The sequence below is a fragment of the Martes martes genome (genome assembly GCF_963455335.1).
Source record: "Martes martes genome assembly, chromosome: 3".
In the NCBI taxonomy this organism is placed as follows: Eukaryota; Metazoa; Chordata; class Mammalia; order Carnivora; family Mustelidae; genus Martes; species Martes martes.
In genome coordinates this window covers 184,082,863-184,096,658 of record NC_137890.1, presented here as the reverse complement: position 1 = coordinate 184,096,658, position 13,796 = coordinate 184,082,863, and the positions used below count along the sequence as shown (strand labels likewise).

Here is a 13,796-nt window from a genome sequence, read left to right as displayed (position 1 = left end):
GGAAAGCCAAGGAGCTTTGGGTGGGAGATAAACAAGAGCTTCTACCTCGATGCCAGCATCCCTGATTTGAGTAGATTGCGCATTCTCAGCTGGGGCTACATTGCCCCCAAGAGGGTGAAATTTCATTCCTGAAGAGTGAAAAGGTCAGATATTATGGCTGAAGTCAGAGTGGGGGCAAGGGGGAGATGTGACAATGGAAGAATGGCCAGAGAGAAGGTATGATGCTAGTTTGGAAAAGGCAAGGAAACACATCCTCTTCTAGAACCTCCGGAGAAGAGTGATGCCCCGGTGACACCTTGATTTCTACCCAGTGAGCTCCATGTTGGACTTCTGCCCTGCAGAACTATAAGATAATACATTTGTGTTCCTTGAAGCCACGAACTTTGTGCTAATTTGTTACAGCAGCAATAGTAAACGAATACCCCAGTTTCCTCTCTCTTCGTGAGAAGAGTAGAATGGTCTATGTCACAGGTTTCTGGTCAACATTAAATAAAATAATCCATGAGAGGGACTTAGCATAGGGCCTTGCCAGTGTTCAGATGGGCAGTGCTCGCCCATCTGTTGCCGTGTTTATGTTGCTGACAGACCTCTTTCTTTGTATCAGTGACAAGAGTCACGTTTTAGACTGGCCCCTTCGTCACTTTAAAAGGATTTTGTAGATTTCTCCTTAGATTCGCGATACATTGATTTTATATTTCAACTGTGGGAAATTCCTTCTACTGACTTCCATGTACAGTCCACTATTAGGTCCTCCCCAAAGCTATTCTCCTCCGGTGTCTTTCTTATCCCTCTTCTGCCCTGTTCGAAGAAATGCCTGAAACGTTGGTGGGGTCTGCGGAGAGGTCGGGGAGCAAATTCCCAGCAGTAGCAGAGAGGAGACAAGGGCCAGCTGCCAAGCAGCCCAGTAAGGGAAGGGGAGCGCCAGGTGGGTCCGCCATTTCAGAGAGGGAGACATTCCAGACGAGAGCCTCGCTGGGCTGGCAAGGAAGGATACACTTGGGTGTATTGTTTTCTTCTTTTAACTTTAAGAAAGTGTGTGTGTTTTCATTCTTGCTCTTTTATCAACCAAGACAACCCCCACTGAAAAGGAGAATCTTCACAATGTAACGTTCACTGACTTGCTTCGTTAAGTCAGTTGGGTAGAGCCTAGTGTAAATGAAGTGAAGTCCACACGTTTTTCCCTGTGTTTGTTGAGTCAATTATTTTCACAGAGAACAGCTTTTGCATTACCACAGGAAAAGAAACTTAACAGCGTTGTATTCCTGCTACCCAAGTGTTAGACCTACGTGTGTTTACATATGTTATCTTTTAACTCGCAGCATTGCTATGAAGTAGACAGTATGACTCTCATTTCCTGCTGAGGAAGAGGGAGTGTCCTCACAGTATCATTATGAAGTAGATAAATAGGTATTATTACTCCCGTGTATAGCTGAGGACCCAGGGGCTCAGGGAGGGTGGCATCTCTCCTGGTTTGGGTGGGACAGCGATGTGACTGCTGTCTGAGGCTGCCGCAAGCTGGTCGCCCACGCGAGACCTTTTGGTTGAGGCCTGTTCCAGAGCCTGGTTTTTAGTCTTCAGGGTCCACGTACTGGACTTTGTCTGTGAGCTCGGAGGTGCTCAGACTCTCCAGTGATATACTAACTAAGAGACTAACAAAGTTTTAAGAAGGATGACGGATCAACCTCTGTCATCAGGGCATCTCTTTCTTTCTAAGGACCAGGACATCCCCTCTCCAGTGTCACTGACTTCTCTTGCTCCACACCGGTCTGATCCCTGCACTGCCTTAGCATTCACCCTGAAATATGCCTCTGGCTGGTTCCACCCCTCGCTTGTGACCCTTCAGGGACTGCTTGCTAACCTCAGGATCAAGTTGAGGCTCCATAACCTGGTTCATAGACGTCTTTCTCTCTAGATTCATCTCTTCATTTGGTTCTAGGGATAATGATCACCCTGTCAAGCCCAAATGTCTTTCGCATCTTGGCTTTGGTGTATCCAAGTCCCTCTGCTGAAATCATGTTCTCCCTTTTCGTTCCCTCTTCACTGCACCCCATTCCTCTGGATAATCGGGATCCATGTAGGTCTGACCTCCATCTTGAAGCTTTCCTTGACTCTCCTAATCTTGCTTATTTACCCCTCCCCCCCAAGTCAAAGTGCTCTAATAAAACCTTGTACTTCCCCTCTAATACTGTGTGTTGACTTATGTCCTTTTTACCTGGCTGGTAACCCTCAGCAGAATCAAAGGTTCTCTGAGGCCAGGGTCGGTATTCCACTCACTGTTTTTCTAGTTCTTGGCACGAGTTTGTGTATATAGGAAGTTCTTGATAAAATGTTCTTGGATGAATAAGGACTAGAGGACCTATATTCAAGGCCTGGCCCTGCTGCTTTTCAGTTGTGTGGCTTTTGACAAGTTCCTTATACACTTCAGGTCTTTTTTAAAAAAGAGAAATTTCACTGAGATGTTTTGAAGTTCTTTTCCAACACGAACATGCTGGGATTCTAATGCAACTCATTAGCCACCCAGAAACCATAAATCAGCAGTCATGTCTTGCAAATGATCAGTTGGGCGCATTGCCATGGACTTAATTTCTTGAGCACGGATTGATTATTTCATTCCACCCACTTCTATACGTTAATGGTCAACAGATTCATGCCTGTTCTTATGTTGATATTTTTGTTCTTGACCCAAGGGTTTATTTTCTACGGGGTACTCTCTTCATTTTATACTGATTGGCACATCTGAAAAGGACTCTTAAGCCCAAGAAAATTAAGGTCTGTTTATGTCTACTTTTTTGTTCTTATGTCCATCTGTTTTTACCTGGAGGGAGTTAATGAAACTTTTTGCTGTGCCAAGAATTTCAAATGAAGGTAATTTAAGAAACTATTAGATGAGAACTGGTCTCAAATAAGAAACAAAATCTGCCATTTTTGCTGATTACTCATGGACTTGAGTTGACAATAGATGTAATACCATATATAATTGTGTGAACTATATGATATGAAAATAAAAGGAAAAAAGAGAACCACTGACATGCCAGCAGTAAAAGGGTTAATGTCGAATGTGAACCATCACAGTAACTCCCAGGTGGTGTCTGCTGGGTAAACTTCCTGCTCAAGGAGTCCAAGGCCAACTACGGGCTGATTTGTACTTATACACTCTGGAGGTTGCTAATGATCATAGGGATCACAGTATTAGTATATCTCAGGTACTTCTTGTTAGTAAATTAAACGTGTTTATGTATTTCATTCATATGTTCTATGTCATAATCAAAAGTAGTAATTTTACTAAGAATCTCCCCAGATATAATTAGCTTTTCCTAAAATTTGCTCTATATTTCTTGGTAATTGTGACCAATTCAAACTTGAAAACAGACTTAACATTTTTCAAAAGTTGCTTCTTAACCTTATTGCAAAGTCTTGATCAGTGTTATTAAAATGATACGCCTAATGGGATAAAACATCAGGACTCTAAGGCAACTCACTACACACGATTTTTGTTTTCTGCTTTTCATTGAAAGTTTTCTTGCCCAATGCAGAATTCCTTTGTCTTTGGACGAAACTGTATTTGGCTAGCTGATAGGCTAATTAGCATTAGGATCTTTTCCCCTCTATCTCTGTTATTTTTATGCATTGTTGCTTATTTAGCAGTCCATGGTGATCTCTGACCTCCTGACTCAGCAAAGCCCACTTCCAGGTCAGGTGGCCGTGACCTCGTGTGGACAGAGCAATTTGTTAGCAGGACACCAGGAAAACACCAAAGACAAATGGATTTGTTGTTTCTTTACTGACAAGTTACTCTGAGCTCAAAACACAGCCAATGAAAATGATTTGATGACTCAAATACTTGGTATAGAAACTCTGATGAAAATCTGTACTTTTCAAGAAAATAATATATCTTTATTTTATATGGAAAATAAGTTGTGGTTTATTTGGGGGACAGTTTTTATATTTGATTACGGATTATGTAAATTACTTTGCAAAAAGTAGATCAGAGGAATTAAGAAAATAATGCTCATATTTACATGTCTGAGAGTTGAAAGTGAATTCCAGTTTTTATGCTGCATATGGGGTATATGAATATGTAAATGAAGTTCAAACCCTGAAAGTTACTGGTCCTGTTGATGATCAACGAAATAGTACTATAAATTTGGCTGTGTTCTTCCAGCATGTTAATTACTTCCATCATTAAGATCAATGATTCTTTTATTTTTTAAAGAGTTTATGTATTTATTTTGAGAGAAAGTGAGAAAGAGAACACAAGCACGGGAGAGCAGAGGCAGAGGGAGAGAGAGAATCTCAAACAGACTCCCTGCTGAGCCCAGAGCCGCATGTGGCACTCTATCTCACAACCCCGAGATCATGACCTGAACCGAAACCAAGAGTCAGACACCCAACCGACTAAGCCACTCAGGCACCCCAAGATCAGTGATTCTTAATGGCAGGTAGTTAAAGATGCAGTTAACAAACAACACAGTGCTTTGTCTCATAGCTCTGACTTTTAAAAATCACTTAATTTGGTATTTCAGTAGCATCACAGGAAAATAAGAATGTTTTCCTTACCAAAAGATTGAGAAACCCTGCTTTAATTAATCTGCAGTTAAAAACAGGTTGGTTAATGGCAGGATTTATGACAGAGAAGAAACATGGACAATAAGTTGTCCCATGCAGCAGGAATCCAGATGTTCCAAGGGTAGGCAGAAGGGTGGGTATCTGTAAACCCAAGAAAGGACATACACCTGGCAAAGTTAAAAGGAGGAAGGAAAAAAATAGTGTCCAGAACAGTTTCTTGCACGTAGTAGGCACTCAGTAAATAGTTTAAAGAGAAGAAATGAACTGAGACCTTCCAGTCATATCAAGCATTGGTATAATTTACTTCTGATATAGCATACAAAAGTGACACAAAAATAATAAATGGGAGTGATGAGAAACTTAAATTCCTTAGGCATCTGCTAGAAGTCTTATTCATGTTTAAAGGAAGACAGAGTTTCAGATACCAATTTACCTCATTTTCATCTCTAGGTAAAGGAAGTGAAAGGAACTACTACTTTGGATCTAATTTTAACCAAGAAGAGATTGGTTGGTAAAATAGAGGTAGAAGGTTACTTTGTCCATTTATCCAATAATATTTGCATGGCTACTGCGTGCCAAACTCTTGGAAGATAGTGACCATGTCATTTTAGCTTTTATGATAACCAAAGAGCAGGTGATGGAGACAGCCAGATGTGTATCTCAGATATTAGGAGCGAAATTGCGAACCTCAGAGAAGAAATAGATAGGATTCTATACGTGAGACTAGACTAAAGAGATGAGAAACCCAACTCTTAAAACTGAGATTAAGGCTCTTTCTATGTGCTCTCAAAGCTTCTTAAACTTCCTTCTCAAATTCATATCACTCTGGATCATGAGTGCCTTTGCATTCACTTATCTATTTGTTGTGAAACTTCAAGCTTCAAGAGGACAGCACTATATCTATCATGTTTATCTTTGTATCCTGGTAAATAAGACCAAACTTGGCATATAGCTGATACCCAGTAAATCACACACACACACACACACACACACACACACACACACACATACACTCATTGCATATGTAATGAATTAAGCAAAAAAAATGATGAAATTCTGATAATATAATGATGAATATTTTTCCAAATTATCAAAGTTAATGCGCGCGCGCGCGCGCGCACACACACACACACACACACACACACATTTGTCAACTCTGAGAGTCCACAGTTTTTTGAACGATTAGAACTCGAGGTCTGAAAGTTCTAAAACAGGTAATGAGATGGCCGTGGCCACAAAGGGCATGCTCGAATTAACTCAAAATATAAAAGGCCGTTTAAAGAAGAATGCAAGGACAGGCAAATAACCAAGAACAAATACCAAAGAGAGAGATAATCCCACTAGAATGGTGTCAGGAAGCCTAGAGTCCAGAGTGAACTGAAGTATGTAAAAAAAATTCTAAAAACAACAAAAGGGACTTAAAAAGCTGGCAAGGAACAATTCTACAGAAAATGAAGGTCACAGAATAAACCAGATGTAGAAAATTGGAATGCTTATGATGCCAAGTGTGTTGTTCCCATTTTTGATAATAACATAGTTACAATTTCTGTCAAGAGTGTAGTATTATTTTTAGTTGTACTTTTTACTGTAGAATTTTATTTTGCTATTGTAGAAAAAAGTACAAGAAAAGGACAGGACCTCTGACGAGAAAAACAAAGGGTCTGTTCATCTCTTCTTATTCTTGGCTTTTAATCAAGGATCATGATTTCCCACCTTGTAAGGGTAGAACAAAATGACGATAAGAGGAAATTGAGGCCCATGGCAACATAATACCAGATCCGTAGCCCTTCCTGGTGGATTGGGGTCTCCTGGCCCAGATTGTATCCATGGGCCTGAGAACACTCAGACCTGTGACTCTCCCACTCCAACCACCCATCTTGAAGGAGTGTCAGCAAATGGATAAAGCCCCAAATGCCCGGGGATTGGCAAAAAGAGAAAACATAGAATCTCAGCAGAATTTTAGAATTCATTCTGAAGTTTTTGAGAACATTCAGAAATGAAAGTGATCATCATTAGACATCAACAAGAAATCAAGGGGGACTAAGTGATATTCCTGTTTGAGAGAGTAATTGGAATGCAAGATGAAGAAAATGTGGTAGTTATGGTATAGAGGAATATCATGCAGCCAGTTTTTACGATATCTCCAGATTTCATTGTGGATTTAATAGAGAAATATGAATGGAATAACAGTAGTTGTCCAGATTCACAAGTAGGTTTGCATAACCAGACCCAAAGAGTACTGAAGACTATGTCCATGTGATCATAGAAAGTGATTTACAATTACTTCTGTTTTATTCTAGATTCTTCTTTAACAATGATTAATTTGATTTAAAAAAATAATAGAAATAACAGATACCTGTTGATTCTTATGTGTCAAGCACTGTTCTGTTACTCTGCATATATTAGTTTATTTAATCCTTACCACTATCCTATGCAGTCAATACTTTATTCCCACCTTATAGATGAGTAAGCTGCACCATAGAGTTTAAGTGACTTCCTCAAGGTCACACATATCTTAGGCATCAGAGCTGAGATTCAAGCCCAGACTGTGTACTTAATGGCATAAGTTATATAAATGATATCTTTCAAGCTTGTGAATGACCAAAGGGAAATGTAGAGCTGGAGTGGAAAGTTGTAGATTTGGTATCCAAAAAAATTCCAGTCAACTGGAAAAATTGGCCAAATTAACAAGACAAAACTAATTTAAAATAAATATATCCACATGCACTTAAGTTCCCCCCAAAATCAACTGTAAAAGTAAAGATTGGGGAAATGGAACTTAGTAATGGATCGAATAGATTGAATGAGAAATTCTTGGGAATTTCATTAATATAGGCTCATTATGACCAATGTGTAGTGTGATGTGATTGTCAATAAAATGCAAACTTAGGTTGCATTAAAAAAAGGAATAAGCCCATAGAATGAATATATATACATACTGTTGTTACAATATCTTGGTACATAATATGATATAACATAACATAACATAATATATGGTATAGGTATCTTATATACCAGGGTGAGACAACGCAACACTATGTCACATGAAGAATGAAAGCACTCACATAAATAAGGTTCTGAAGTTCCGACAATACAAAATGTTTTGTCCATAAAATAATTTAGAGATTTGTGAAGTCCTTACCCAATCTAACATCCTGTGATTCAATGAATGATTCTGTAGTAGAATAGAGAAAGCATACGTAGGACGAGGGTGCTAGAAAGGAGGCTCACTTGTAGCCAGGAAGACAGGGGACCTCTGAGTCTCTTCTGACTCCAGAGTCCAGAGGAGTGGACAATTACTAGACCTCTCTCTGTGAAACAGGTAGTGAGGGAAGGATGTTGAGTGTTGAAGCTCTTCCAGCTTGCAGGACTGTGGGTAAGTTGAGATCTGGAGATGCATTCCATGGGAGTCAGATAAAGCTATGAACCAAATCAAACAAAAAAATCTAAGCTACACAGAAAGTATTTGTGCCTTTCTGGTGACAGTTTTCTTTCGATTTTGCCTCCATGGTAAGTCACAAATTATTTTCCAACAAAGCCATATATTTGGAAGCATTTCGCATCTTGCCTACAAGCAGGCTCTTTCCATGACCATCTCAGACCCCTGGGCACAAAAAGCCCAGAGGAAATGTTTCACTTCTGGGAGTATGCCTAGCATCAGCTAGACCTAATTTGATTTCAGTGTTCATTTCAAGCTTTTAAACAATATGACAATGGCAGAATGAGACACTTCATGGGTAACGTAGAGGAAAGACTGAGGAATGATTACAAAACCACCTTGCCTCCCCTTTTGGAATCCTGGAGTTGCAGGGACTCAAAGGTCCCCCGTTTTCCTGAATTATAAGTGAGTCCCCTCTCCAGCATCCCACTAAGTGGTCACCCAGCCTATGCCTGAATAAATCTTGTGCCAGGAGACACATGACTCTTACAACAGCACCTTCCACTTAAAGACACCAGATGTTGGGGCGCCTGGGTGGCTTAGTAGGTTGAAGCCTCTGCCTTCAGCTCGGGTCATGATCTCAGGGTTCTGGGATCGAGCCTCGCATCGGGCTCTCTGCTCAGCAGGGAACCTGCTTCCTCCTCTCTCTCTGCCTGCCTCTCTGCCTACTTGTGATCTCTGTCAAATAAATAAAATCTTTAAAAAAAAAAAAAAGACACCAGATGTTAATATTCCATGTCAACTCTACCTCAGTTGGAAATTAAAAAAAAAAAAAATTTAAATAATAACAAAGACATAAGCGGTGACAGGAAGAAGGGGGAGGGAACACAAGGAGATAGCAAGTAAAGGGAAGGGTGAGCAGGAGGATGAAAAATGGTTTGGCCAAGTGTTTTCCACCGAGATTTGTCCTTCCTGGGAAGTGGAGAGCAAAATTTAAAGCACTGAGAAAATATTGGTCTTCCCATTGATAATTTTTCTATCCCATTTGGCTTTTCTGCCAAGCCAGCTTTACATTTCTAATTCTAATGCTCGTGAATACGAAGATTTCCCAACTGGAGTGAACCCATGAAATAGTTTTTAAACCGTTTCCTTTACGTGCGTTGAACCGAAACAATGGCAGCAGTCTAGGGAGATAAGCCCACGCCTGGGAATCGGTTTCAGACAGCGGAGTCCCTGCCTTGCTATTGACCAGCTCTGGGACCTTGACCCGAACTTCTCTACACTTAGTTCCTGTATCTGAAACAAAGGATAAAACCGAGTGCAGTGCTTGAGGAGTTTTTGTTTTGTTTGCTATTGTCTTCCCCAGCACCTAAGACAGTGCCTCACAAAAGGAGGTGCTCACTAAATGTTTCCTAAATGAATGAATGAACGAGCTCAGCGTATGATAGCTCTTGCTAAAGGCATGACAGCGTTATCAGACATGAGAAGTCTTTGTAAAGCACGAGGCTGCTGGATTTTCCAGAGATTTGAAGAAGGAGAATGCTTTGTCACAGATCAATTTATTTTTTCCCCATCATACGGCATAGCTTCAGGACTTTTTAAAAAATTAAACTAAAACTGTGAGCATTATGTAGTCTTTGTAGTCTTTCCTCGTCCTTCCCCAATGTTTTCTATGAGGTTATCTAGAGTGGTCTCTTCTGTCTAGTCATATATTGTTAGAAGACTTGAAATGAAAAATGAGACCAACTGAAGTCTGGCTGGCAGCCATTCAGAAATAGATTTTTTTTTAAAGTAGATTAATTTTCAAAGACATTTTCCCTCTTTAACACTTACTCATATTTTTAAAAGAACCACTTAGCGAAACAAACAAGAGTGTCTTTTCAGTGTCTGGTTATCTCTTTTTTAAGACCAAATTTGGTAAATGACATAATATTAACTGTTAGGTATTCCCAAGATACAAAACCAGGTAAAAACAGAACCAAATGAAATTTTTAATAGAATTTATGAGTTGCTTTCCTAGAGTGAAATGAAACTCAGCTGCATAGCTTTTGTTTTGGAGTATATATTTAATATTAGATTAAAGTGTATATTTTTGCAAAACTAAAGGAACAAATAATCAAGTTGCATCAAGTTGAAATGGTTAAAAAAAAAAAGGTCAAGTTTTCAATTCAGTATATCAAAAATAATAGAGAAAATCGGGTTTGGTTTCAGAACCCATAACCAAAAATGACAGGGGAGTGGGCCAGAGAATTGGGGTGGGGTGGGATGACAAGGAACTCTCCCATTTGCTAAAAAGAAAGGAAAACCAGGATGTGATCTCTTTGCCGCATTACAAGCAGGACAAGTGTATGACTGAAACCTCACCACACACCTTTCGGGAGAACTGCTTTCGGAGGTCATCTGATCGCTTATCCCTGCTACTCTTAACTCTGTTCAGAGCCAGTCTTAAAATTATACTGCATTACAATAAGCTGAACACTTAGCGGACCCCCAATAAATATTTATCAGTGGACTTCTGTGAACTCTGGAGGTGGGCTTTTTCTCCGGCCTCACACGTGACTTACGTTTCCGCCAGAGGGGTTTCCGGTTCGCCTTTCCTCTTAACCGGAAATGCCGTTCCCATCGCTGCCAGAACTTCCCTAAAGTAGCCTAAAACAGCCCCTCCCCGCAGAAGTCCTGTCTGAAAACCCACCTAAGCTAGAGCCTTCTTGCCCCTCTAGAGCCTCTTTTATAAACGTGACTATAGACATTTCAGGATGATATAAGATGCCGTTCTTATTTCTCTTGGTTCTGACACACCCGCCCCCAGTGCCCCACGATTTCCATCCCTCCAGAAGAAGGGGCACTGAGTGTCATTTCCCACAGGGACACACATGTGCCGATGACCCTCTACACGCAGTGTCCAGCCCACAGGCAGCGCCCTCAAGAGACTTCTATGACTGGATATTGACATTTTTAGCATCAGTAAAAAATCAAACAACCCTGATTGCTCCTATCAATCCTCCAAGGATGGGTATGGTGGAATCAAGGCTGTGAGAGATGGATCTTTTCCATAGAACAAATGATCAAAACCTAATACATTTATACCTGAAAATTGCTTTAAGGTAGATTGGATGACTAACAGTCTTCCGAAGGGAAATAATATACGGTACTATATTTATTTGAGAGGACTGTACAATATTTGAACTACTGTACAAAACCCAGTTTTGATACAATCTTTAGAAAAATGATTTAGAAGAGATTAAACTACATATTGCTGAGGCTTATAGACCATCATAAGCATGCAGTGCTTTCTGAACTTCCCCCAGTGTGAGCTGAGCCACAGGGTAGGCTGGAGAGAGGGTCAGGTGTGTGCTCCCAGGCCTTTCATGTTATAAACTAAAGGAGTAAGCAGGTAGACCAAGAAAGGGCTTACTACAAAAGAACCCACAGCGTACATATGGGTGTACACAGCAATAAAAATCCATATGTGTGGGTAGAGTTCATAGGGGTGTATATAAATGGTAGTGGTTAAATGTTGTTTAGCATTGGGTAGAAAGCCAATTAATTTTTGTTTTCTCATATTCCATAGAAAGTGTACAGTTTCAGCCCTTCTCTTTTGGGCAGAGTATAGGTTTTGATGGAGAGGAGTGAACTAGTGGGTTAGTCTAGTGACCTGGTTACCCTAAAAACAAGACTTTAGATGAGGAAGAAATAAAACAAGTAGAAGACATTGGGGAAGTTACCTGCTTAAAGAGATGGGACACCTGCAGTTTAAGATGGGAAGATGTGGAGGGCTTCAGTGCTCACGATTAGACCTTGACCTTGAGAATGACCAAAATATTGCAGGGTGAGAGGAGGAGGAGGAGGATAAGGAGTGGATTGGAGGGTGTGTAAAGTGATGTAGCTAGAACAGCATTTGATGCTGCTGGTTTTAATAGTGGCACTTAAAATGATAACCCAGTCCTAGATGTTGAACGCCAAGGAATGAATTATTAAAGGCTCATTGCAATCAAAGAAGGAAAAATCAAATGAGAAGACATTTATTCCTCTTTTTCCACGTCTTCCCTGAACATTTAATTGTCCAAGACACTCTGCTAGGTACTTTGGAAAAGAGAAAGGAGAATGGAATTTACCAGAGACAGGCCTTTGAAAGGGAAAGAATTCTTTCTGTAATTCATTAAATCTATAAATATCTTGTATGTTTGAAGTACTTTTAAAGTCCGTATTAATTTTCCCACCAAGGTATATTTCAGGTGACAAATTTGTATTTTTTATTACAATTAGAAATAGAAAGTTTACTAAGATAGTAAATATGAACTGTAGAATTTTTAGCATATCATAAAATGGTGAAAATGAGTTTTTATTATCCGTGATTGCATTAGAATAAACTCAAGGGCATTAAAATCATATTCATTCCTTCTCTTTTATCCATACTTAATACAGTTACCTGAAATCAGAATGTATGAAAGGAGATTTAGTACTTTCTAAGTTGTTCTCTAATTAGCTGTAAGACTTCATTTGAACTTTGCTCTCTTTGTATTGTAACTGCTTATCGTCCTCTGAAGACCAGTACCTTAGCTGTGAATTTGGTCACCGGAGCTTCGATCACATCTGGTTAGCCACACGGCTGGAAACTCTGATCTGGCCTGGGTTTCCAAGCCATTCTGTGGCTTGGAGGTCTTTGTGAGAAAGAACATGAAGAACAAATGACCCTGTGGGCATAGAGCCCGGTGAATCTATATCCCTTCTGGCAACGCTGCATCCGGGCCTTAGCCCGCCACCCACGCCTCCCTGGAGTTGCCCTGGTCCTCCCATAAGGGGTCAGCGTCCAGGGGAGGGGAGGGCATAGCCCTATAAGGACACTTTGTGGTCAGAAGGTTGCGTTTTGAGGGCCAGCCCCATCACTGGCTAGCTGCGTGACCAGCTAGATGCCAGGCTTCGTTTCTCACCTGTAAGATGAGGAATACGGAAAAGCAATCACACAGGCTGTGGAGAATCCAGTGAGATGATTTCTCTATTTATATTTAGTTTCTAACACCTGCTGTGTGCCCAAGCACTGTTTTCATCACTTTTACGAACATGAACTCATGTCACCGTCATTACCACCCAATGAGGTCCTTGTTATTAGCATCCTCATTTTACTGGTGAGGAAGCAGAGCCATTGAGAATTCTGTGTCTGCCCAAATACCAAGACTAGTAAGAGGCAGAATTGGGATCCTGGTAATTATTTATTTTCCGTCATAAGAAGATAAGGAAGAATTGAAATAGCAGAAAATTGGCAATTTCCTCTCTGTAATCATTTACGGACGGACACTCTGGATGTTGACCGAAGCACCTAATTCACGCCCAGGCCTCTAGCCCCCTACCATAGGGCCAGCTAGGGGGTCGTGGGCGGGGGGGCGCTCCTTGGATGACTTTGCCTGTGGGTGGTGACTCACATGGGCTCTATGCTGGGGACCAAGGCAGGCCTGCCCCGAAGGAGAAATAGCATCTTTCTGAAAACATGTTGAATTCATATACTCGTTTTTTTAAAAATCAAACCAGCAAACAGAGGTAACATACACAGGACTAAATTGCCTCCAGGTAGAACAGGCGTGACAGGTAAGAAAGCCTTCTCCATTCTGCCTGCCCCCCCCCAGCCAGTGGTTATCCCCACCCCCATATACCTCCCATGAGCTTTTCACCGGTAAGGACTGAACGTTCACCATGAGAATTTCATTCCTCCGGATGAGAGCATGACCCTTCGTAAAATGTATATACCCATGGACATGGTAGAACACGATTCACTTAGTGCACAAGTAGCCAGCAGATGCTTGCAGTTAGGTCTAGAACCTGGAACAGGTTTTAGAAGGGGGAGGGGATAGGGCAA

General features: G+C 40.8%; 1 protein-coding gene across 4 annotated transcripts in view; it reads left to right on the top strand.

Moving 5' to 3' along the window:
• The window catches only part of SPATS2L (spermatogenesis associated serine rich 2 like), a 164,994-nt gene that overhangs the window by 54,576 nt on the left and 96,622 nt on the right, over positions 1 to 13,796 (top strand). The gene's annotated exons all lie outside the window — the stretch shown is intronic.